This window comes from Apteryx mantelli, chromosome 2 (assembly GCF_036417845.1).
Source record: "Apteryx mantelli isolate bAptMan1 chromosome 2, bAptMan1.hap1, whole genome shotgun sequence".
In the NCBI taxonomy this organism is placed as follows: Eukaryota; Metazoa; Chordata; class Aves; order Apterygiformes; family Apterygidae; genus Apteryx; species Apteryx mantelli.
Genome location: NC_089979.1, coordinates 117,286,492 through 117,309,778, shown reverse-complemented (window position 1 = coordinate 117,309,778; position 23,287 = coordinate 117,286,492). Strand labels below are relative to the sequence as shown.

Sequence of the window (23,287 nt, the reverse complement as noted above, 5' to 3'; positions counted from 1 at the left end):
GTCCTGTGGAGTCAAGGACACATTTTCTTCCCCCCTATTTTCGGGGGGGGGAGGGGAGAGCAGGGGTTAGTAGACAGTTGGGGGAGATGGACAGTGGGTGGGAGTAAATACCAAGAAATTTGAGGTGATTAATGAGCCTTCTGCTTATTAGTGCTGTCCGGGTGCTTTGTCTCTGCTCCCGGCTGGGGAGGGGCGGACGGGGAGGGCTGGCGGGCACCGTGAACGGAGGAGCCAACGTGCAGAAACCCACAACCATCCACCCACCCACCCACCCCTCGGCCGGGCACCTCCGCGCTCCAGCTCGGCCGCGGAGTCAGGGAGCGGGCGCTGGGGCGGGGTGGGGCGGAGGGGAGCGCAATGGCGGCGGAGCCAACGGCTCCTGTGAGGCGGCCGTTGGCGCGGCCGAGTCAGCACGAGCCGGAGCGGCGGCGCTGAACGCAGCGAGCGCGGAGCCGGCGAGGAGCGACACGAAACGCGCCGCTGTCTCCGGTCCGAGGCGCACCACGCTGCGTGGGCGGGGAGAGAGAGAAAGGGAGAGGGAGAGACTCACAGACAGACAGTACAGCCGGGGAGCGCGGCAGATAGATAAAGGACAGAGGACAGGCAGTGAGAGAGAGGAGCGAGAGAGGGGATCCAGTGAGGCACGGAGAGAGACCCAGGGAGAGGACAGGCAGCGCCAGAGGCAGGGCAGGCGACGGCAGCTCGGCGGCGGACGAGGGAGACGCGAGCGGAGCGGGCGGCGGAGCGGGGCGAGGCGAGGCGAGGCGAGGCGAGGCGAGACGAGCCAGCGCGAGGCGGGAGGCGGCCGGCGGGTCAGGCAGCGCCGCGGCCACCGCACCCGGCCACCGCGCCGCAGCGGATCTCCTCCCGCGGAGGAGGCGGAGGCGGAGGAAGAGACCATGTCTTTCAGGAAGACAGGCACTGTACTGTAACAGCAGCATATCTGCAGCAAAATAAACAAACCAGCAACCAAAAATACCAAACAAACAAAAATACCCAAACCACCAAGAAGCCGGGGGCAGATCCCGTTTTCAGGCAAGGTAAAAAAAAACAAAAAACAAAGACCAAAGCAGAATCTGTAGACATTTGTGTGGTGTGATGTTCTTTGTTGTTGCGATTTTTTTTAAATTTTCCTTCCAGCATGTGTTTTCTGTCATTTTGTTGGAGTCATTCGCCCCCTTCCCCCCTCCCATGATCTTTTAATTTTTGAGGTCAGGGTGGCTTGAGTGTGTGAAGCGGTGGCACAGGGAAAATAGGAGCTGTGCATGGAGCTGGGGGCTTGCTTTTATTACATGCGGTGTGCAATTATTTATAGTAACTGCAGGATTCCTACTCTAAGATGTGGTATTTAGCAGAGGAAAAAAAGGATAACGTTTATAGTCGTGGGGGTGGGGAGGATGATATTGGTGCTGAAACTGGATCCTTGCGCTGAATTCCTGAGTCGCGTTGTAGATGCGAAACCCAGGTATGCAATTAAAGACTGTTGTTTCTTTACGTTGTCCACAGCGTGTCTCGGAGGAGGATGTCGGTATGTTGAGAAAGTTTTGTCTGCCCCAGTTCTGGCTAAAGCTGAGGCGGCGGGGCGCCCGGGGCACGGCGCTGGTCGTTTAGCCCGTCGCGCAGCGCACGAGGCTGAGCGGTAACTGACGCGTTCACCTAAAATGGGCGGCGGCGGGTCGGGGCTGAGGTGAGGCGCGGTGCGCGGGGCGGCTCGTTGCCGGCCTCGCGCGTGTCGGTGCTGCCGCGGTCGCCGCCATTCCCAACGGTCAGAGCCGGTTTCCAGGGGCCGGGTGAAGGTTTGCTACAGGGAAACGCCACAGAGGTGCTTGCGGAAGAGCCGTGGAAAGTCGCAGTCCTAACAGTCATTTTAACTAAAATGAATCAAAGTGTTTTTAAAAAAAAAAAACTCGCTGATGTGTGAAAACTAATGAGGAATACGCTTATAAAAGTACCCTTTACTTTGCTAGAAGAAAAGCAGCAGCCTGGGTTTGTTTGACTTGCCTTATTCCGAAGTGTGGCAGTTTGAGGGTAAAAAATTTACTTGATGCTTCGTTAGCCGTTCTTTTTCTTTTTCGCATGCAGTGAGGAGAGTCACAGTCCACGAGTTCCACTCATATTGTTAGAAATCCTAGCAGTCTGTTGGTTTCATAAAAAATAGTTCATGTTACTCTTCTTAGTATAATTTTGCCTGTTTGTATGTGCGTTTCAACAGTATTGTCTGTAGATACAAACAAGACGAGCTCATCCTGTGCACCCATTGTGAAGTCTTGTTTAACTATTGTTATTTTTTTGTTTTCGTTTGCTGTTTCAACTAGCGGGAATATGCTCAAATTTCAGGTGCATTTTTCTGTGCTAGGTGTGTCTCTGCACCCCTGCTCTGCCTGCTGTCTGTACGCTTCCAGGTGTGTGCAGTTTTGTTTAAATTCATCCCAGTGTTGCTGTTGTTGCTTGACACCCTTCAAATGTGCTGAGAAATGAAAGAAAGCCATTAAATAGTAATGCAGTGTTTCGCTGATCACCTGTTTGACTTGTCTACCATTGCGCTTAGCTGGATGTGTGCCTGGTTTGTGTTCTTCCTAACCTTCTCCAAAATGGCATATGTAAATTTTAGGCAAGTACAAAGAATTGAAGCTGAGGGTTATGGGGGGGGGGGGAATACTGTAAACTGACCTGCAACTTTTCAGTCGCATAACTTAACTGCACACTGATTTTTGTTTTAGCAGTCTTCGTCACGGATCAAGGCAAGTTTGTGTGCACAGTTAGGCTTGCAAATTACTAATCTCGCAGTGACTTTGCCTCTCAGTTCCCAGCTGAGCATGGGTACCTTGAGAGCTGTGGTATTAGCCCTGTCAGAGCATGCTCCAGTTGGGAGCTCGGGTGTGTTCTATTTTTAATACTATTTAATGAAGATGCTTCTCACTCTGCGATATACGAAGCATAATGGAAGAGCAGAGCGATGATTGGTTATGGATACTAGAAAAGGAAAAATGCAAAGGTAAAAGCGGAAATCCCTCAAATATTTATATTAGATTAATGAATGAAATTTGAGTTGTGCAGAAGGCTGGTTGATTAGCTGGGTTTCAGTCAAACTCTTTTGTGCTGTGTAAAATGATTTTATTTAAATTTCTTTTAAAAAGTTGTATGAAACAAACTGTAGATAGAAAATGATTGCTGTTTTGTGCTGTCGATAATTCTGATTGTATTTAGCTATATTTAAGTTTAAGAATATCCCATTTTAATTATTTTTTTTAACATTGAAATGTCTTACAATGGAGTAGCATTAATTTAAGAAATATTTTAAAAATCTTTTTTTTGTCTTGTGAATTTGCTGCTGTTTTTAGCAGAAGTCTGAGTTTTATTCCTTGCAGTTAAAAGTTAATTCAGTTTTTACCACAAATCATTGTTGCATGTAATGTTTGTAGAATGCAAGCAACTGTAAACCTCTGTGATATATTGTGTAAAAGAAAATACCTATAGATTAACTACAGTGTACACCATTATGCAAGATGTGTGGAGATACGTTTGAAAAAATGTGTTTCTTTAGTTCCATAAATCTGCAGCCAGAAATATATTTATTGGCTATTTACAGCAGTCCATGCACTCAGAATGATATAAAGAACCTTGCCTTGATTAAAGATGTCATATATATAAAACAACTGTATTTTCTCTCTACTGCCTATAGTATTACAGGATAGTGCTCTAAGAAATTTTTAAGTACCCATCCTGCACCCTTTTTCAGACAATTAGTTCTTCCTTTACTTATATGTTAATCTTATTGACTGCCTTAGGGTTAAATGTGTAAGTAAGAGTTGCTCGGATAAGTGTTTACTGCATCGTATCCTTGGAGGAAAAATTACATAAGGATGATACAAGGAGCATAATGAGAGTTTTAACACAGGTGTAATGATAGATCAGAGAGATACCTAGGAACAGTGCAACAGTGGCTTTGAAACTTTATCCTGCTAGAGTAAAATTTTGGGGGCAAATTATATCTTCCTTGATTGTGCTTCTTTTCCCGTGGGCATTACTCAGGTTATCTGCATGATTACAGCAAGCTGGACTTGGCCTAATAAATCACTATTATTAAATAGAATTTCTGGGAGTACATAAAAGAAACTGCAGAAGTTTTAAAAACACTACTTTCTTGGCTTTCTCCCAGGCTATGATTTTAACAACTAACTTAAACTTACAGTTAATAAGGAAAAAAAAAAGTGTACTGATTCTGGGATGGCGTACGGTCTTTCTTTTCTCCATTAGACATCACTCTCGCTACAGTCAATGGGAGCTTTGAATTTGGAAGTGTGTACTGGGTTTGGTTCAATGGTTACATCAGTGCTTAAGAAAGACACAAGAATAAGTCTTCAGCACTTGTAAATTGGTGTAGTTCCATTGGTTTTAGGAAAAGTATAGATTTACACCAGCTGATCAGACGCCCCTCTGCTAGGAACATACAAGATCCATAACTTGCATGGAGTAGTACTATCAATTTGAATGGCATTAATTCCAGAGCAGGAAAATGATTTTGGCAAGTTAGCAGATCCTTGTTTATAGGAACTACTCACAAATGAATGGCTTGATCCAGTGAGTGCTCCCAGCTCAATCTATTTGTTTAGTTGTAAAGAGAATTTGTAACCTACATGATTATTTAAAGGGAATACTACTCATATGAAGTAATCTATTTTCAAAAACATTCTTAAAGATTGGCCAGTTGAGAAGTAATGTAACTGCAGCACAATAAACTTGCAAAATCCATTTGTCCCCTGCTCGTTCATTTATTAGACTTGAAGTTCTTTATCAATATTCTCAGCAAGTAGTAAGTCAAGCAAAAGGGTCACTTCTTCCAGAAGACTGAAACATGCATCAAACAAATAAGGAATATATGGCAAAGATTGTGTACATTCCAGTGGAAAGTATTTGATTCTGAAGACTTTAAAGTACTGTATATGAATGTCTTTGTATATAGTAATATGCATTTCTAGGGCACTTCCTGTTCTAAAGCATTTCACAAAGATTGATGACAAACTGCAATCCAGGTAAGTAGGATTTTCCCCATTTTAAGGCTGTGTAAATTGAGTTGCAGAGAAATTATGCAAACCATGTGAGGTCACACATCTAGTTCTTGACAGAGCCTGCAAATGAGAGCTATTAGAGTTATTCCCGTTTCCAGTCTTATGCTTTTACCCCTGGATGATAAGGCTCCCTGATTAATCACTGTTGTTGTTGTTGTTTTCCTAATTTTGCAACTTCATGTATGAAACGGTGACTTTCAGAAACATGTAGATGTAAATAAAATTATATTTTGTCTTTAATAGTTATTAAAAATGTTACATTTTTACAGAATGCCCTTCTAGGAAGGAAGTACCTTCAATACAATTGAAAGAAATGAATGATCGCTGGTCCTGGTTTCTTTTGGAAATGTAATTAATATGCCTATAAAATCACATAGACATACATGTTACTGTTCATGGACAGGATATGTTTTTGTTGGGTTCTTACTTGGAGACTTAAACTCCATCATAACAATAGCCATTATGATTTGTGCGTTTATGCCGTTGTGTGCAAGCACACAATTTATTAGAAGAATAAACAAGACAGAATATTATAAAACTACAATACTTTGTTATTAAGGCTCATTTCTTGATAAATAATATCTGTAATTAGTTCTTGCCAAACCACTTAGTTATAGGATTTAACAGTTAAACTGTTCATCATTTCTTTGGATTTCTGAACTTCAATTTCAGACTCTGCGTTATGCGATATGGTAGTTATGCAATAGGCAAACTTGCCAGTGCCTTGCGAATGACCATAGGTAAGAATATTACTCTATGTAGAGGTCTTGCACATTCTTCTTAGCTTATCTTCATTTATAAGAATACATTAAGAATCTATACTTAATGTTTGGCATATGCATTCCACAGTTATAAATAGCATTCATTTGAGTGGAAAAATATTGGAGTTTTTAGTGTTGCTTTTACAGAAAACAAAAGACTTTCATATTGTCGTCCTAGTGCGGTTGCCCTCTTCCACCTGCTAATAACCTTACCATCATGTACTGCCACTTCCATTGTCATTAATGCAGTTTGCAGGCTTTCTGGTAATCCATCATCAGTACACTTTTTTTTCCCCATGGTTCCTCGGAAAAGGAGTTGCTGAAAAGGTCTTCTTTCATTAAAATGTATCATTTTTTAATCATATATTTAAACCATGCTACATCATTCCAGATACCTAAATAAGTAATAAGTTAATATATGAGAATGTCATATCATGTTGCTTTTTTATTTTCCTGCAACTAAATTCACTTTTACTGAGAGGAAAAGGATTAAATATGGGGAGAAATATGGAGAAACCTGGAATAAACAAAATACCCTTTATGAACATCCTTCTGTAAAATGTGTTACTTTAAATTAAGTAATTGCTGCTTTAATAAACATGGTGAAAAATCTTAAGACAACTCACTACCATACTTTTTTTCCCTGTTAATGCTGGAAAAGCTATGAAGTGTCAGAGAGTGATAATGTTATACAGTATGACTTAGCTGAAGGCAGAGGTAGGCAGTGACAGCTGGGAGTTTGGAATTTATGATTTGGATATCTAAAGACTTGTTTTGAAATGTGGGATTTTAGAGTATTTGCTAGTCACTGCCGATATGTGGCTGCGGTAACTATATAAGACTGTTCTCATGGCAAGCTTGTTCTCACAGCTTATGTTGAACTATGTAAGGTGCATTTTTATAAGTGAAACAAAATGTTGTCTAAAGAGAAACCAGAACATATTTGCGCTTCTTTCTCCAAACAAGATGTCCACTCTTGATCTTTTCAGGCCAGAAGTCACAGTTAACAAAACGACTACAACGAGAGAGGGAAGTCCTGTGAAAAGTATTCTTGTATTTTGAATGCTTTCTAGTGTATTTCTCATTTAGTCTTGGACAATACTATGATTTATTTATGAGCTGTTTATACAGCATCTATGTTAAAATTATAGAAGCTTAGTAACATCTTCCAGCTGACCAAGCTGTCTCTTCCTAAATCAGATATTTTAAAGCTTTTGGATAAAAGGAAGACTTAAATGGTCAGTAGGGAAGTGTCCAAAAAATAATCAACAATAAAAGAAACAGCACCCATTTCTTCCAGCTAAATACTCATTTTTTAAAATCTGTCAAAGTCTTTTTGCTTTCTGTCTGCAGTCTACATTAAAACATAAAAATCAGATAATACTAATTCAACTAATTTCAGAATTCTGTTTCATCCCAATTTTAATGGTCACGCAGCAGTGATTTTTATTGGTTCATAAAGTCAGCTGACCCAGGTTTATATTCTAAGGATTGAAATCCATGATCAAAAATATTCTTGAATATATAATAATTATGTCATTAATTAATCTTGGTATTGCAGTATTAGTATTTTTATTTTGTTAGCGTCATGAGTTGAAGTCTCCATGTGTATCCAATACAGAAAGCATTTTGTAAATTTTCATTATGTCCCTAAACATGAGAGTCAGATTCTGATGCTTTGCAAGGAGTACAAGCATCTTGATTTTGGTGATTTGAAGAGCTTTTCAATGGGTAATGCTTTATTTATCATGAAGAAAGTTATCGCAATTTGTTCCTGAGTAAAGATGGATGGCAAGGCTTTTCTGTGAAATGAAGCTAATGCAGATAAATAATGTAGTAATTAGAAGCATGTTATAAATACAGTTAAATTGTTGTGTAGCTAAACATTCCACTTTAATTGTTATCTAAGCACTTTTAATCATTGATTTCATTGAATTCAATGGGAAGTTTTACTGGGGAACAGACATCAATGTTGGTGCTGTCACGTGAAATAGATACAGCACAGTGCACTGCTCTGTAGTACCTCCTTTGTGTTCTTCAGCTGTCTGTGCCATTGAACTTCATTACAAATGATTTGCCTTCAGATGGACAAAAGTAAATATTAAATTGTTGTGGCTCAAACTAAACTTCAAGGTTTTTTCCATCGTCAAGTGAATATTTCATTTCTAAATCTATTGCCATAGGCATAACATTTGGAATCATTTGAACTAGCTTGCTTAATGTATTATAAAGTACTTGTCATGGAGTCAGAAATGTTTATGATGTCATAAAAGCTTTAGGAGGAACGCATCAAATAAATTGGTCCACTGTAAAGGCTGACTACAGATTTTAATGCAAGCTCGGGAAATGTCTGATAGCTTTATAATTTGTGTACTTTATAAGCCATGAAATCTAAAGTAAGGAGGTCTGACTTTCATGCTTTTGGGTTTTGTTCATTTTAGAAAAATTCAGAGCTTTCTACTACCAGAAAAGAAAATTGCAAAAATAGATCTCAAAAGAAAGCATAATGAGTAACTTAGGCATCTTAAAGTGCCTTATTTCAAAACACCTACTACCATGAGGGAAATAATAACAAAACCATTTCTGATTCAGGTGTGATTTTTCGGGCAATCTTTAATTCATAGAAAACAAGTTTAACTAAATTGGAAAATGCACTATTTTTACCAGCTTTATATATCTCAGTATTCTTTTCCACTAGAATATAGCAATCTGTTCTACATACAAGCAGCAAAATGGAGTACCCTCTAGTAACAATAACTATGGCAAACAGCCTAAGAATCCTGTTAGATACTAAAAAAACAATAAATTAGTACTCATGAGTAATATTTTTATTTTTATAATCTGTGTACTGATAAAAATGTCAGCATTTGAAAAAAGCCTTTGGATGACCTGCTACCTGAAGGGACCCTCTCAAAATCAGAGGCTGAGGTAAAGGAATGGCGGGGTAAAGAACAGACAGGATTAGCGGCAGTAGGACTGTCTGAAGGAAGAAAGCAGGTTACGGAGGATCAGAAGCAAAGCGAAGGAGGGCTTTCAGGAGACACTCCCTGAAGATTGAGTAGGTGAAGTTTCGGATTGCTTGGAGAGATGATGTGTAGCGGTATAGCCTCTTTTCAGTATGGTGGGTTTTTGTTTTTTTTTCTGATTAAAAATCTTATGCATGCAAGGTGGGGTTTTTTTTGTTGCTGTTGTTGTTTTTTATCTTTGCGTAGCAGATCAGGACAAAATGAGTACACCACTTAAATCCCATTTGATTGCCTAAAAGTTGGGATTACAGGAATTGTAAATGATATATGTCTCTTGATTTCACTGATGCTGAATTGCTCCTTTCTGCCACCTGGCAGAGGAGAAAGGAAAAATCACAAAACTGTTGCCAAGGAGGAGGCTGAGGGCAGCTACACGGTGGCACGCACTAGGCAGCTACTTCTTGGCCTGGCTTAATATCAATTCATGAAGCTGATGGGTGAGTCCTGGCAGTGCTGGGGAGGCATGCAAGGTCAGGGGCTCTACAGTATGCAGCCAGGTCCTCTATGAAAATAAATAAGTTTATTTCCTTAATAGCAATTGTCTCAGTATGCCAAAGCCTCCTAAATTATTCAGATATTTATTGAAATAGCATAATGTGCCCTGTGATTGCATAAATTCACACCTTTTTGTAAAGGGCTTTACAATAATGGTAGAAGGAATGGTAGAAGGAATGGTAGAAAAGAACAGATTGTGGGACATAAACGGTGATGCAGCATTTTGGCTGCATGTAATTATGCTGCCAGTAACCATATAGCCATAGTATTTGGGCTGTGGTTTCTGCAGGCGCCTTGTCCGCTCATTCTTTCATTATGATCGTTTCCGCAATGCAGGAGGAAGATGCGGCAAGCACATACCTCTTTCAAAGCCCACATATTTCTTTGATGCTTTTGTTACTCCTGAGGCTTTTTTTTCAGGAAGGAGGATAGAGAATGTAATTTGTACTCCCTAAGGCTAATTATATTTTTCCCTCTACAGATCATTTCTTAGAGAGCTGTATGTTCAAAACATTGCTGCTAACTCTTTTCTATATTGCAACTATGTTCGATGTCCAGGAGATGAATGTCAGGATGTAAATTCCTTTGGCACTAATTTTTGTTTGTGTTTATTTAATAACATATGCTTGTGTCACATCTTTATTAATGTTGTCAGGCACTTTGAATCCATATATAATAAAATTGCATCAGTATAAGAGTGTATCAGAAAAGAAGACTGTAAAATAGTGGTACTTTTAACAAAACATTTTACTGATTAAATAGCACAATTTCAAAATGCTGAAAAACAGAATCAGTTCTAATTGCGTCAGTACTTTGAGAACAACTGTAGTAATGCCTAATTCTTTGACTTGTCTGAAAAATCACAACAGACTGAGCAACTCGGATGGTACTGTGCTTTCGGAGCAGATTTCATGGCATGGGAATGTGGTTGCTAGATTTGCAATGACTCAAGATCGTAACAAAGAAAAAGCACAAGTAACCTAAGTACTTCTGATGCATTGTTAAATGTTCCAGTGGAATGTATTATTTATTACCGATGCTGAGTAGCTGGAATGAGGCTGGCATATGATGGTATAACATACAAGTGTTCTCCAGAATATCAGCTGCATATACAAGCAGTTTTAATATATATTCACTGCCAGACAGATGATTTTAATATGAGGAATTCTAAGATTCCATTTTTGACCTCTAATGGTTTATATCAGAGCCAGTAACTTGAGGTCCTGTTGCTCTTAAGTATCATAGAATTGGAAAATTGTAGACAATTGCAGGTAGCCTTACAGCCTCAGTGGAGAAAACAAAGAATTTGGAGGGTTGGAGAGGAGCCACTGTTACCTTCTTCTAGGAACAGCAGGGTGTTGTGAGCACAGTGTAGTTACATAATTTACCCTGCATCCTTAGGTGCATGATAGAAACGTGATTTTCCTTAACAGTCCACAGCCCTGACTTAAAGATTACTGAAAGAGCAGGAAGTTAAATATTAGAGGAATTTGCTGCAGTCTTAGTATAAACTCTTTCCTAGTTTTATTTCTTTATGTACATACATCAACCTGCCTCCAGCATCTGTGTCTCTGCCTTGTTTCTGGCCCCTTCCACATATATAACAATTGTCTCCATTCTGCTCCTTATATTGTCTAGCCATTCTTTACACCAGGCCTTTGCTTTTGTAAGTTGTGCCCCTTGCACGAGCTTTCCTTTGTTAAAATGATCCTTCTGACTTTTCTTGGGTTTTATTTTTCTTTCTCATTTGCTTACATTCCTTAGCTTTATTATCTTGCCTGTATCTGCATCAGTTACCTGCCTATGTTTGAAATGGCTGAAAAGTTTGATTTATTCATCATATAGTGTCATTACAGTAACATTTTCTGAAGTTTATTGTAGTGTGCTTTTTAAAATAATTTAACTCTGTAGACATTTGGACAGTCAGTTTATATTAGAACATATTATATAAAACATATCTTCATTATTCAAAATATGCTAGTTCCCAGATCTCCCGGTCTTTGTTTTGGTATCTCTTATTGAGAGAGCCAAAACTAGGTACATTCTTCTGATTGCATCTTTGTGGAATCTAGAAGACCTTGTGCTTTTGAACCTCTTCATACGTGTAGCTCAGATCGATGTACCTAGGTCCCTTTGGGGCCTACATTCAAATTCAGTAACTCTGTAGAACTGCGTATTTGTGATGCTCCTTGGGAGGTTTTTGTATCCTGAAATCTTCATCCATTTGCAAAGGTTATGCAACTAGCACAGAACCTAATACATTAAATTGGATGCAATTTATTATATTATTTGATTGCACAATGGAAAGAAAATGAATGGAGTTCTTAGGTAGAGATTTATTTTGTGTTTCAAATCTGTACATGTGTTGAATAAGCTTGGAACCTGCACTAAAAACTGAAAGTTATATATTCTTCTCGTAACTTTAATTTCAGTGATTGTGTAGCCATAGATTATGTTTGGAAGTGGAAGAGACTGTAAAGATAGTTATGGATAAGGCATCTAGATGCCTACACTTGAGGACCTATAGTAAAGACACAATCCATTTTTGTGACAGGACAGTGAAATGGTAGATATTTGGCTGAAATTTCACGTTTACGTGGGAGATTGATATGTGTACGTTTGAAGGAGCATTGTTTGCTACTGCCATTTGAAAGTTGAGATTCACTTTTCCTGGAAATGCAATGTTTTTTCTACATTTTATTGCTTGTTTTTACCTTTTTTCATTCATCGTTGCTAAGACACGACAGAAGTCCCTGCGTTCAGCTGGTAACTACCAATGTAATTCAGTTATTTGTTTTTTAGTAATCTGATTGGCAATCTAATTCACTAATTGCCCACTGTACTTTATAAGTTTATTATGAAAATAACATTCTGAGTATTCCAAAACACAATAAAGAAATGATGGCAGTGCTTTGAACAGATGATATGAGTTATGAACTGATTTTCTTTTATAGGGTAATCTTCAGGCTGGTGGACAGTCAGTTCAGTTAACTCTGAAGCAGCACTGAGCTGAAGAAATCTCTTACCAGTTAAGGACTAAATTCTGTGTTGCAGGGAGTAATTCCATATTTTAGTGAGATGTCGCATTAGCAAGTCATTTATTGCACAAAGAATGGTGCAATACTCTCTCCTCAGTATACTGATAATTGCTACTGACAATTGAATTCGAGTTCAGTTATTGGCTAAGCAGATGATTTGTGATATTTAAAAGCATATGTGTAAATGTCTGTAGTTACATGGGAGACCTGCAAAATAGTGAAATGGACTTGTTTTTTCACGTAGCCTACATTTAAGCTGTTTGAAGGGAAACTTTTGCTTTTATTGACTTAATTCTCTTGTCTTAATCCTTGCAAGTAAAAGCATGAAAATGTTAGTTTGTATAACCTTATTGCTGTACTTAAGACAAATATGCAACTGGATTTTATTTCTGTAGCAAGAAGCTGGTATGGCTATAATATCTTTCCAAAATGTGCATTGAAATATTTTGTGGTCTCTTAAGTTTTAAGATGCACTTTTACGTTACTGAGAAAAACTAAGGTTGGGGAGTTTCCCAAATGACTGTATTACCAGTCTGCAGCTGAATTGCCTTTCCAGTCCAGTGGATTGGAGTGTATTAATTAAGGAGGAGAACTAAGTTACATTTGAAAGAGACAGGCAAAACACTTTTTTTTTTTCTCCAGAATTCAGAAATTTGAACAATTGAACCTCCTGTTATGTGATAAGGGAAGCTGCTGTAAAAGTCGCTTTGCCTTGTGTGCTTCAGCCCATCAAAATGAGTCTAGGTGCAAAACGTAGTCTACAGTCCCCACTCTTCTGCTCACTGGTGTTGGCTAAATGAAAAGCAATTAATTGCTGAAGACTTTGCTGACATTCCAGCAAAGACAACATGCAAAGCAGCTTAACGTGAAGAGGATGATGCTGGGCTAATACAATTGCTGTGAATAAGAGCGTGTGGCTCTCTAGCAATGCTTTCTCCACTGATTCCTAGCTGTAAGATGTGGGGTGGGGGGAAAGGCTGGTAGTGGGTAATGGGCCAGTGGAGACCCGTTCCTCTATGCTCTGTGTGAGCCATAGATAGTGAGTCTGATAGTCAGAAAATGCCTGTTTACTTAAGTAACAAAAGGAGACTTTTTAGCCCTTTCATAGCCCTTTTATGAATTGCCTATGTAGCCCACCAGGAGAGAGGATATATTTCCTGAGTCAATAGAAGATAAACAGTGCCATTGCCTTTTAAAGAGTATTTTGTGGTATAGTCAGAATAAAACATCATGAAAATGTTTCCTTTTCAGTAAGGGGGCAGATCTTTAGTACTTCCAAATGCCTTAGGTAATTTGGATAATTTTGGGAGATTCTTTCCAGTGAAAGCCTCTTAAAAATATTTTTATCTTAAAAGGGGGCTTTTCTAACAGTGGGAATAGCTACAAATTCAAATGCTACAAATAGCGTCAGTTGGTGAGCTATATACTGTACTAATATCTTTACAAAAAAGGGCTTTCCCCAAAAAGCATTTCCCAAAAATCAGAGACTGATAAACAGGCATGTCATGAGCAATAAGAAACAGTTTAAGAGGGGGGATGGTCTACCGTGAGACGGTAACTCGTAGAAAGGAATCCTAGCAATAAAAATCCCTATTGCTCCCTTACTAATTTCTTAGTTCCTAACATTCTCCTGTGCTGAATTTCCCTTCCTCACATTTGACTTTAAGAAGTATGGATGTTCCCTGGGTAGGAAAATAGGCAGCCAGCCATCTCTCATCAGTGTGAAGCTTTTGAACAAAGATTATTTCTGGGAGTGAATAGAGGAAGAAAACAAAATGAAAGAAATAATTGTTATTAAGCAAAAATGAACTTCCAGCATTGTTTGCACTCCACAACAAAAAGTAAGCTGACCAGCCACTAAGTGTGTCAATCAGTTTGTTTGTAAAATATGTAAGCATTTGTACTACTTGGTAGGCAGTGAAGATAAAAGCCATGGTATACGTGAATATTTTCTGTAAGTTTTGAAAAGCACTGGAAGTGAATTCTAACTTGGGCAATGGAAGTAGACTTGAACTGAGATTGAACTGATCATCCTTACTGATTGCCTTGTTCAGCTTACACTGATACTGTACAGCATGCTTTAATAGGGTGTACAGCTGCTGTACTCCAGCCTCCTTGAAATACCGCAGAGAAAGAGTGCCTTCTGTGTAATCGAGATATGAAAAGAAAGTTTGAGAGATGTGTAGGCAGTGCTGGGTAGTAGGTAGAAATACAAAGAATAGCAAATACAGATAATGGAACACTGCTAGGTAAGAGCAGAAATACAAAGAATAGCAGTCCACTTTCAATATTGCATTTATCATAAATAAGTAGAATATTGTCACAGTATTTGATGCTGGTATGGCTCCCTATTTTTTCCCCTTATTTGTTGCTGCTATTATGATGCAGGTTTGCATGTTGCTTGTTTCTCAGTTCATTTGTTTCCCTGGAAATAAATCTAAGTCATTATTATAAATTATTTCTAAGTGCTATTTCAGTCTAATTAGATTTGAAATGAAATGGATTTTGTAGACAGAATTTTGCATGAATAAATGCATATCTCTTGTTCAATTTCTTACATGCTATCTTGTCTAGTAGTTCCTAAAACAGTTTGATACAGAGGCTACAATTAATCGTAATGTGCTTCAAGAGGTCACACAAGAAACATGTAAGGTTTTTTCTGGTAATTATTATTTTTATTACTATTGTTAAAAATGCTGGACTTCAGGTTTCTTTTTATGCCCTATGTCTGCATGTATAGGCATAAAAATATTTAAAATATTCATTTACAGTTTCATCAGTGACTGCGTTTCAGTCATACATATGTTCATGTTCTGCCACAAGACTGTGTGTGTAAAGGGGCATTGGAGAATGAAAGACATTGGAGAACTGTGGTATTATAGCTAGGGAAGGAGATTTGGGTTATGCTTTTAGCTCCTATTTTGAGTAACTTCATTACTAGTTTAACCTCTGTGTTCCTTACTTTCATTATCTGTAAGGAAATACAATTCTTCTGTATTTATATTCCCAGAATGTTTTTTTCCCCTTAATTAGAGTCTATAACATTTCCAAATATTTTGTAATAAAGAGGCACTACAGGAGTATGAACTTTGCTACTGTTAATATTAGCAGATACAATCGAGTTACGGTACCTTGACAAATTAGTCAGCTCAGTCACAGTTACTGTTTGTGTGTAGTCTATTAGTCCACAGCAAATACGAAGTGAAAATACTCACGTTACAGTTGCCGCTCTTATTCTCTGCTGTCAGTGTCAGGTATTATTGCCTTTATTTAGTTACTCTTCTTTTCAGACAAGCATGCAGTAATATATTTTTGGTAGTTTTAACAGGTGATAATTCTGGAGAACTTGAACAGGTACAAGATTAACAGAACTTGAAAATTGAAGTCTTCAAGTGTTTAAAAAAAACAAGTCACAGCCATGTTAAAATTTAAGAATCTTAGCATCTGAGGCAAAGCTTGAAAGAATTGGTAAGAGGTTTCTTTCAGTTAGTTTATTTTATATTTTGAGTCTTTAAATCTGTGCTTATCTATTCTAGGTATTTATGGTTAGGCCTTGTTAGGATAATATGTCAAATGATGTTTTGTTTTTTTAAAAAGTGAAGACATATACATGTAAAAAGAACACACCCACAAATGCAATTTAAAGTGTTGCACACAACTTTCACTTAAGTAGGTTTTTATTTTGCAGGACAAGGGGAATAGATCAAATAATTTGAGGGGAAGCTTTGACAAGATTGTGAAGTAGACACTACCTGCTTTGTTATTGGCGTATGAAGCCCCCTATTATAGTGCCTTTGTCTTCACTTTGTATGGAGAGTTTACCCAAGGTCATCTCCCTTTAACAAAAAGGAATTATTTATAACTCCCTATGCTAAGTTTCATTTAATGTCTCAAAAATACTAGTTTTCCTGACAAAGCTGTATTTCTAAAAGAATTTTAAATTAAAATGAATCCTTTACTCTTATTATTAGAGTGTAAATATTTTTCCAGTCATCTTTATAGTGTATGTCATGAAAATATATTATATGGTAATGATTATTTAGTTATACATATGAATTTAATAGCCTTTTACCTCTCTATTCAGACTCATAGTTTCTACATTTGAGACTCATAATTTGAGTTAGAATCTATTATTTCTTACTTGACAGAGTTTTTCTAGTGGTTGACATATAGAGGAGACTTAAAGCATTTTAACATTGTCTTGTTTGCTGAAGTCTGCGTGCGTGTGAAAGCCTGGCTTTTACTGTTAAGGCATCTACTGACGTTACTGGCATCACAGTTTCACACTTGATGTGGCCTAGATGTTGCTTAAATCAATGGCCTTTGGATAAAAAAAAAAAGTTACTCTGTTCTCATTGAAGCACTAAGTAGTTCTTACGTAGCTGTTCCATACCATTAACACTAGGCTCTTTACAGGCTTTCTAAGTGCTACTGTAGATTCAGGGGGAGCTCCTCACCGAGCAGTTGTTTTGACTGCTACCCAGCATATATCCTCCTTCCTTTGTGCCAGAGTTTGCATCCTGTTTCCCTATTTATCCAAGGAAGTAAGTACTAGCCATAGATGTGTGGCTGGGAGAAGTGTTTTAATTGCTTTTTCCCATCTTGTTCTGCTTTATTAACATAAAAGAATGGTTTAATTGAAAACAGGAGTTCGCCTTTCTCTTTTTCCAGCTGCCCTGGAGCATTGTGCCTCTCCTGGTGTCTGAGTTTTCTCTCGCTATTGGAAATTTTACAGTTTTCCACTTGCTGCAGTTAGCTCCAGCTAGTCTTTCTCCTTTTGTTGTTAGCAATGTTCTGTTTTTCTGACCTTGAATTCCTTTGGATTTTCTGATATTTTTGATATTATGAGATTACCTGTTTCCCACACCTCTCTGAACTAGGGAACACCACTAAGCCTATTCTGGGTTTAGTCAGAAAGATCAACTGGGTCTTTTCTTTCTGTGAGGGAGAGCTTCCCTCTTACAGGGATACCTTCCTTGAGTTCTGTAATAGTTTATGTTGCTGAAATGTGTAATGCATTTTAAATTTTGCATAAACAGATGACAAAAAGTCCAAGCCAGATTCAGTAATAAAATAAGCCCAGGACAGCAGTAAAACATTGATGTATTTAGCATTAATTTGCTTTTCAAAGGGTAAGATTTCCTGATTAAATTTTTTATATCAATAAAGCCAAAAGACAATGTTTTCCTATTATGGTGAAGTATAGATTGAGTTACAGACTTTTGCATTGGTTTTCCAGTTGCCTGTTGAGAATGTATATCCGTTATATGAACAAGTAAAAAGTACACTTTCGTTCAGTAACTTTTTACATAGTGTAAGCCAGAAGCCTAAATTGCCTTTCATGTGTGTCATTACTTAGTCTGTATGTATGTTTCTTTAGGACTTAATGTTCCAAAAAACTTTGGTCTGATCTAGTAAAACAGTTGTGAATACGCTTCAGTGTTAAATATGTGAATAGTGTCACTGGTTGCAGGATGTCACTACCCAGTAGTGACTATCTCTAGTACGATGATATTCAGCTGACATTAGCTTCCACATAACTGTGTGAAAATAGATATGTCTGCAGTCATTGTTCAGCGATAGTATGGTCTTGTTTTGCTATGTATGTATGCCCAGCTTTTACATATTATATATATATATATATATATATACACACACACATATATACACTACTCAGCTGTAATTCACTGCAACTGAATGTTTACATTCACTGTGGCCATGAGCAGTAAAATAGATGGAAAGAAGGAATAAAGATGATTAGGTTAAATTTTACTAAGTAAATTAATGGCATCTCTGGTTCTTAAAAATCATATGCACAAGCCAATTAAAATATACATATAATATGATGATTGCCAATAAAAAAGTTTCAATATTGTAATATCACCTTTTATTAGAAAAAGAAAAGTATTTTTTAGGTTCTTTTGTTTGCTTGTTTTCTAAAGATGGTCAGTCAAAGGCTCCAAAGTATCACATAAATCTTCAGTGATTTCATTGAACTCAGACACTAAGAAATGTCTACAGACAGGCATTTCAGGAAAGAAAGAGGTCTCTAAGGTTAATTGTGCATCTTTGAGATCAGATTTCTTCAAGGAGAGATGTTTTCCAAGAGACAGTGTATAGACTAAAAGCAAGTTGATTCCTTTAGGAAATTCTATAGAAACTGAAGGAACAAAATGTAGTAGTAATTGTAAGGCTTTTTACTGTCCCCAGTTCACATCTGGTACCAATAATCCATGATATAGGAGCAAACCCAGAAACAGTGAAAGAAAGCTCCAACCTGAGATTTTCTCTTGAGAGGTAATTTTGAGTTTGGAACACGCTCACAGAAGTGTTTAGCAGAGAAACTAAAGACCACTGAAAGAAGTTTGATGTTGTGTTTCTTGAAACAGAAATAAATTTAATGTACTTAAATTATCCCTTCAGACCTCAGGCTCTGAATTTCTATATTACTGTGTAATTCTTTCTTCTTCTTCTTCTTCTTCTTCTTCTTCTTCTTCTTCCTTCTGAACTCCTAGAGATTTCTAACTAGGTATATGAAGTTCTCTCTTGTACAATACCAGTTCACATACTTGGATTGGTATAAATATTTAGCCCATTAAGTCAACAAGCTTCTTTCACAAGAGATTATAAAAATTAAAGGGGTAGATGTAAAAGAAAACTATAGTGACATTTTTACTTTCAGAGAATTTGTTGAAAAAGTCATTTAAATGCCTTGCTGTATTTTTGGTTAGGGAATATCCATGTTTTTGTCAGGTTGCTGATGCAAACTGTTTCATGTTTGGACATAAATTCAAAGGGATTTTCTTTGATAGAAGAAAGCAGAGTATTTTCTGTATAGAAGAAGGTAAGCTGGTCTTGAGGCCCCTAATAGGATGTATAAGACAGCAGTGGAATTAAAGCCAGAAGCCACCTATTATTATGGCATGGGAAGGTTAGAACAGTAATACTGCCAATCACAACTTCAATTCAGTTGTGATACTGCTAATTCTGTTGTGGCAAGGAGTCAATGCAGTCTGATATTTGAATAAATTGCTACAAGATACTAAATGTTCACATATTGAGAAAATTACTACTACTGAAATTGAAACCCCTGTTGCATTTGAACCTTTGGTAACCTAAATAAAATTGTTCTACAGAAGTTAAAGACTTGAGAGATCTTTCTTACAGTACAGAGGATAATAGTGAGGAGCATAGCATCTGATAATGATGGGAAAGCAAGGAATATCCCCTAGAGGAGATCTTTTAGAGCAATAGTATGTGTACTGCCAGTGATATACAAGCCACCTCAAAATGCTACGTGCATGATGCTTGGACAGCCAAGTGTTTTGTTTTTCTCCTGTCAGAAGCCTATTAGTTGTTACGGTGCCAGTGATGGTACCCACCAAAAATTTGGGAACTCTTGCTCTGCCTCCTCTAATTAGCTCTACTCAGTCTAAGACCTTATCCTTCAGTAGTTTGTATTGAGAAGTCATCTGAGAAGAAGAAAAGGCCTATTTAACTCTTCCCTTTTTGGTCCCACACACTGAAAAAGGGGTCCTTTGCACTGGACAGGCTTAAATGTGAGGCAGAAGGAGAGGCAGAGATCCATGTTCTGGCCAGTAGAGCCAAAAAGTGCGTGGGAGGCAGATGCATTTGTAGCATCGTTTCTTTTCATGAAGGTAAGTCACATTCTTTGTCACAGTGAGTAGGAAAGCATATCCCAACAAATGTATTTCTTCAGGTTGATAGCTTACATTGTGATAGTGTTGGACCTGAAATAATTAACTGGTTTGTGAGAAGTTACAGGAATAAGAACACCTTAGAAACTTTTGTTTTACTTTGCTTTTGTGTTTTTTTTCTTTCTTTTTTTTTTTTGGCCCTCTGGTGCAAGGGATATGTATGAAAATCTAACAGCTAGAAATGTAGTCATTCCAAAATAATGATTTAAGAGCTGTTTTATACAGTATTCTTGCCGCCAATTATTATTGTCAGTAATCTTAGTTCTGTTTATCATAACAAGACAGGAGTATTTTTAGGTGGCTGTGTAAGTTGTAAGCTAACGTGTCCCATTAAAGCATGTGCAATGTCCTGAAATGTCAGATGCTTCATTTGCTAGGATGTCTCAATACTTAAGGTGCTGGAATTACAAGTGTGAAAAATGACTATAAGGCAGAACCTCTGTAAGGATTATGTTCGTGGCATGCTCTAATGTAGCCGAATCATGAGATAGACAAGATTTTGGTAGAAGATGATGTTTTGGAGTGTAGATACCATCTGTTTGATGAACTTGCCACACTTAAATATAGCCAAGAATCAGGCAGTAGCTGGTGAGATTAATATAGATGTAACGTAGACTGATTCAGGATTCTTGTGTAGACAGGAAATCTTCAGGTTTTCCCCTCCTGATGAGTTTGAAAACTTCTAATCATGGCACAGTGGTCTCACTAGCTTCAAATGATGTGAATCAGCATTGCATGTGATTGACTGTGAAAGAAGTGTTGGCGTTCTCTTTCACTGTCAGTTCTAAAATATCAGCGAAAAGGAAACAGGTGCCTTCCTTCTGCCATGGCTGTGCTTCCTCTGATTTTATAAAATTGGTGACAAACTACTTGCAGTGAAAGTAACTTAGTTCTGTAAATGTTTATGAGTATGTAGGTAAATATTTTGGGACATCTTGGTTTTCTAAAAGGAGGAGATTTGTTGGTCAAAGCAAGTATGTTTTAGAAAGAATTTGGTTTTGTAGACTACTGTGACTAACATCTTCTGGTGCCTGCTGAGCAGGTGTCATTCAGTTGACACTCCAATGTCCTGCCTACTTGTTTCATTTTGAGTCATCAAGCAACTAGTATGGATGCTGGAGGCCAGTCTGTCTCAAATAGAACCAGCCTGCAGCACATTTCTACTCCATCAGTGCCTTGGTATTTTGATTTTGTGAGTTAGATAAATGTTTCCCAGAATGAAGATTTCCAAGAAAGGAGAAAGGCCCTTTGTTGAACCTGACAGTTGAAATTTGGGCAGTTCTATCAGATAATATCTTTTAGGAGACCATTAATCTTTCAAATTCTAACCTTTGGTTGAATAACAAAAAATGTAACATTATGCATTATTCAACAGGCCAGCAATTATGTTTGGCAGCCTTTGCACCTGTCTTTGGGCACAGTCACATACAGATGTGAAAAGCCTCAGACCTTCTATCCTTAGATCTCCGGTTAGACTATAGGCAGACTAAAACTTCTCCAGATTAAAGATAGTAATGATGAGGATAAGGATTAAAAAAAGTCAGACTGAAGAGAGGAAATGAAAAGGAGCAGTAAGTTCCCTTTCTTTTCCTTGTTCTTCAAAGATACTTCTTAGAGATAATCAGATCTTTTTTAGCCTTTTGTAGCTTTGAATTTTGAAGTTCCAGAAGGCAGTAGAGACTGAATGTCTTTGGGTTTTTGTAGGAGAAAACTGGCAAGGGAAGACTCTCCCAGTGGCTAGAATTTCCTGCCCTTTAATAATCTGTGTGTGTGTCAATAGGTAAGAAACAGAGGTAAAACACTGCAAAATTAAATATAAAGGCAAATCGCCTTGAGCCAAGAGACTTGTCTTTTTTGGAAAATGTTCTCCAAAGCTAAAAATCATAATGACTATTGAGAATTGTTGTAACAGTACTTAAAGGATTGACCAGGTGCCACTGATTTAACTACTGTATAGTCTCACAAGCTTTGTCTGTATTAGTAAGATGGAAAGAGGCTGGGCAAGTAATATAACATGCAAACTATGTGAACAACATGACAGCAGCAAATGACATAAAAGTTACATGATAATGTCTTTTCATATGGCTCCTGAGGATGGGTTAGGCCGTAGATCTTGTGTCTGTCTCTTAAGGATAAGGAGAGAGGGAATATTGCTTCCCTTCAGCTTTAATTTGTCCATCTTCAAAAATCGTTGGCACTTGGTGCTATTTTTGGTATCATATATTGTAGGCCAAAGAATTTCCCTTTAGGCACAGAAGATCTTACCTGTCAGCAAAAAATGTAAGGTTTTAAAGTTGGCTGGGAGGCATAGGTCTTTTCATGACTGGCTGCATCCTAACTGACACCATGATAAAGGAGATCTGGCCATGTTGGTGTTCATACACATTAGACTTGTAGTAGCAAGGTAATGTATAAAAGGGATAGTGGATTTACCTGGATGGCGTTTTAAAAATATATTAGTGTAAATACTGATATTTTTAATGCTTGGCTCACAGCTTTTCAAAACACCAAGCTTACTGTGGACTTAGATAATTAGAATGCATAGAAAAGATAATATTCCTCTTCCTTTTTCTTGCCTTATTTCCCTGTAGCTTTTCCTTTCTTCTCCTCCCCCCTCATTTTGAAACAAACAAGGAGATGAAGTACCAACACTCCATTAGTGCAACATTGCAGTTGAGAATAAAATTGTCAGGATAGCCACTTATGGTTCCCCCAACAATCATAACTAAGCTAAATTGCGTGTATATATTAAGGCATAAAAGTTAACATAGTATATAGCAATACAGAATATTTCTTATAGCACATTATGCATGCTGTGGGAACCATCACTTTGGCTATCTTGACTTCTGTGTATTTAAAATCTCTGTTGAAATGTAACAATATATTTTTTTCTTCTGCATGTAAATTTTTTTCTGTGATCACTGGTGATAAAAATCAGATCATGAATGTCATTTTTGTATCCCTGTGTAATGAACTCTGCATAGCAATCAGTCCTTCTCCTTCATTTAAGATTTCTGCAGTGAAAACTGATACAAAAAGAAATAAACATCAACATGCAATAAAATGAAAAGTCTAAAACTAAGCTTCCACTATGACCACATTATATCTTAAGAAGCAAGTTCCAAAGGATGTCCAGCATGTATTTTAGAAGAACGGATTGAAATGTTACTTTTGTAGCTT

The 23,287-nt window shown here is 37.8% G+C and overlaps 1 protein-coding gene across 13 annotated transcripts in view; it reads left to right on the top strand.

Annotated features, from left to right (window-relative positions):
* Positions 1-629: 629 nt before the first annotated feature.
* The window catches only part of ARPP21 (cAMP regulated phosphoprotein 21), a 146,144-nt gene continuing 123,486 nt past the window's right edge, over positions 630-23,287 (top strand). For 12 of the 13 annotated variants that reach the window (XR_010883446.1, XR_010883445.1, XM_067291300.1 and 9 more), the window contains exon 1: positions 630-1,040. The gene's annotated coding sequence lies outside the window, so the exon portion shown is untranslated. Of the gene's footprint in view, positions 1,041-15,024; positions 15,052-23,287 lie in introns of those variants that run through there. The other variant, XM_067291301.1, reaches the window with a different exon arrangement.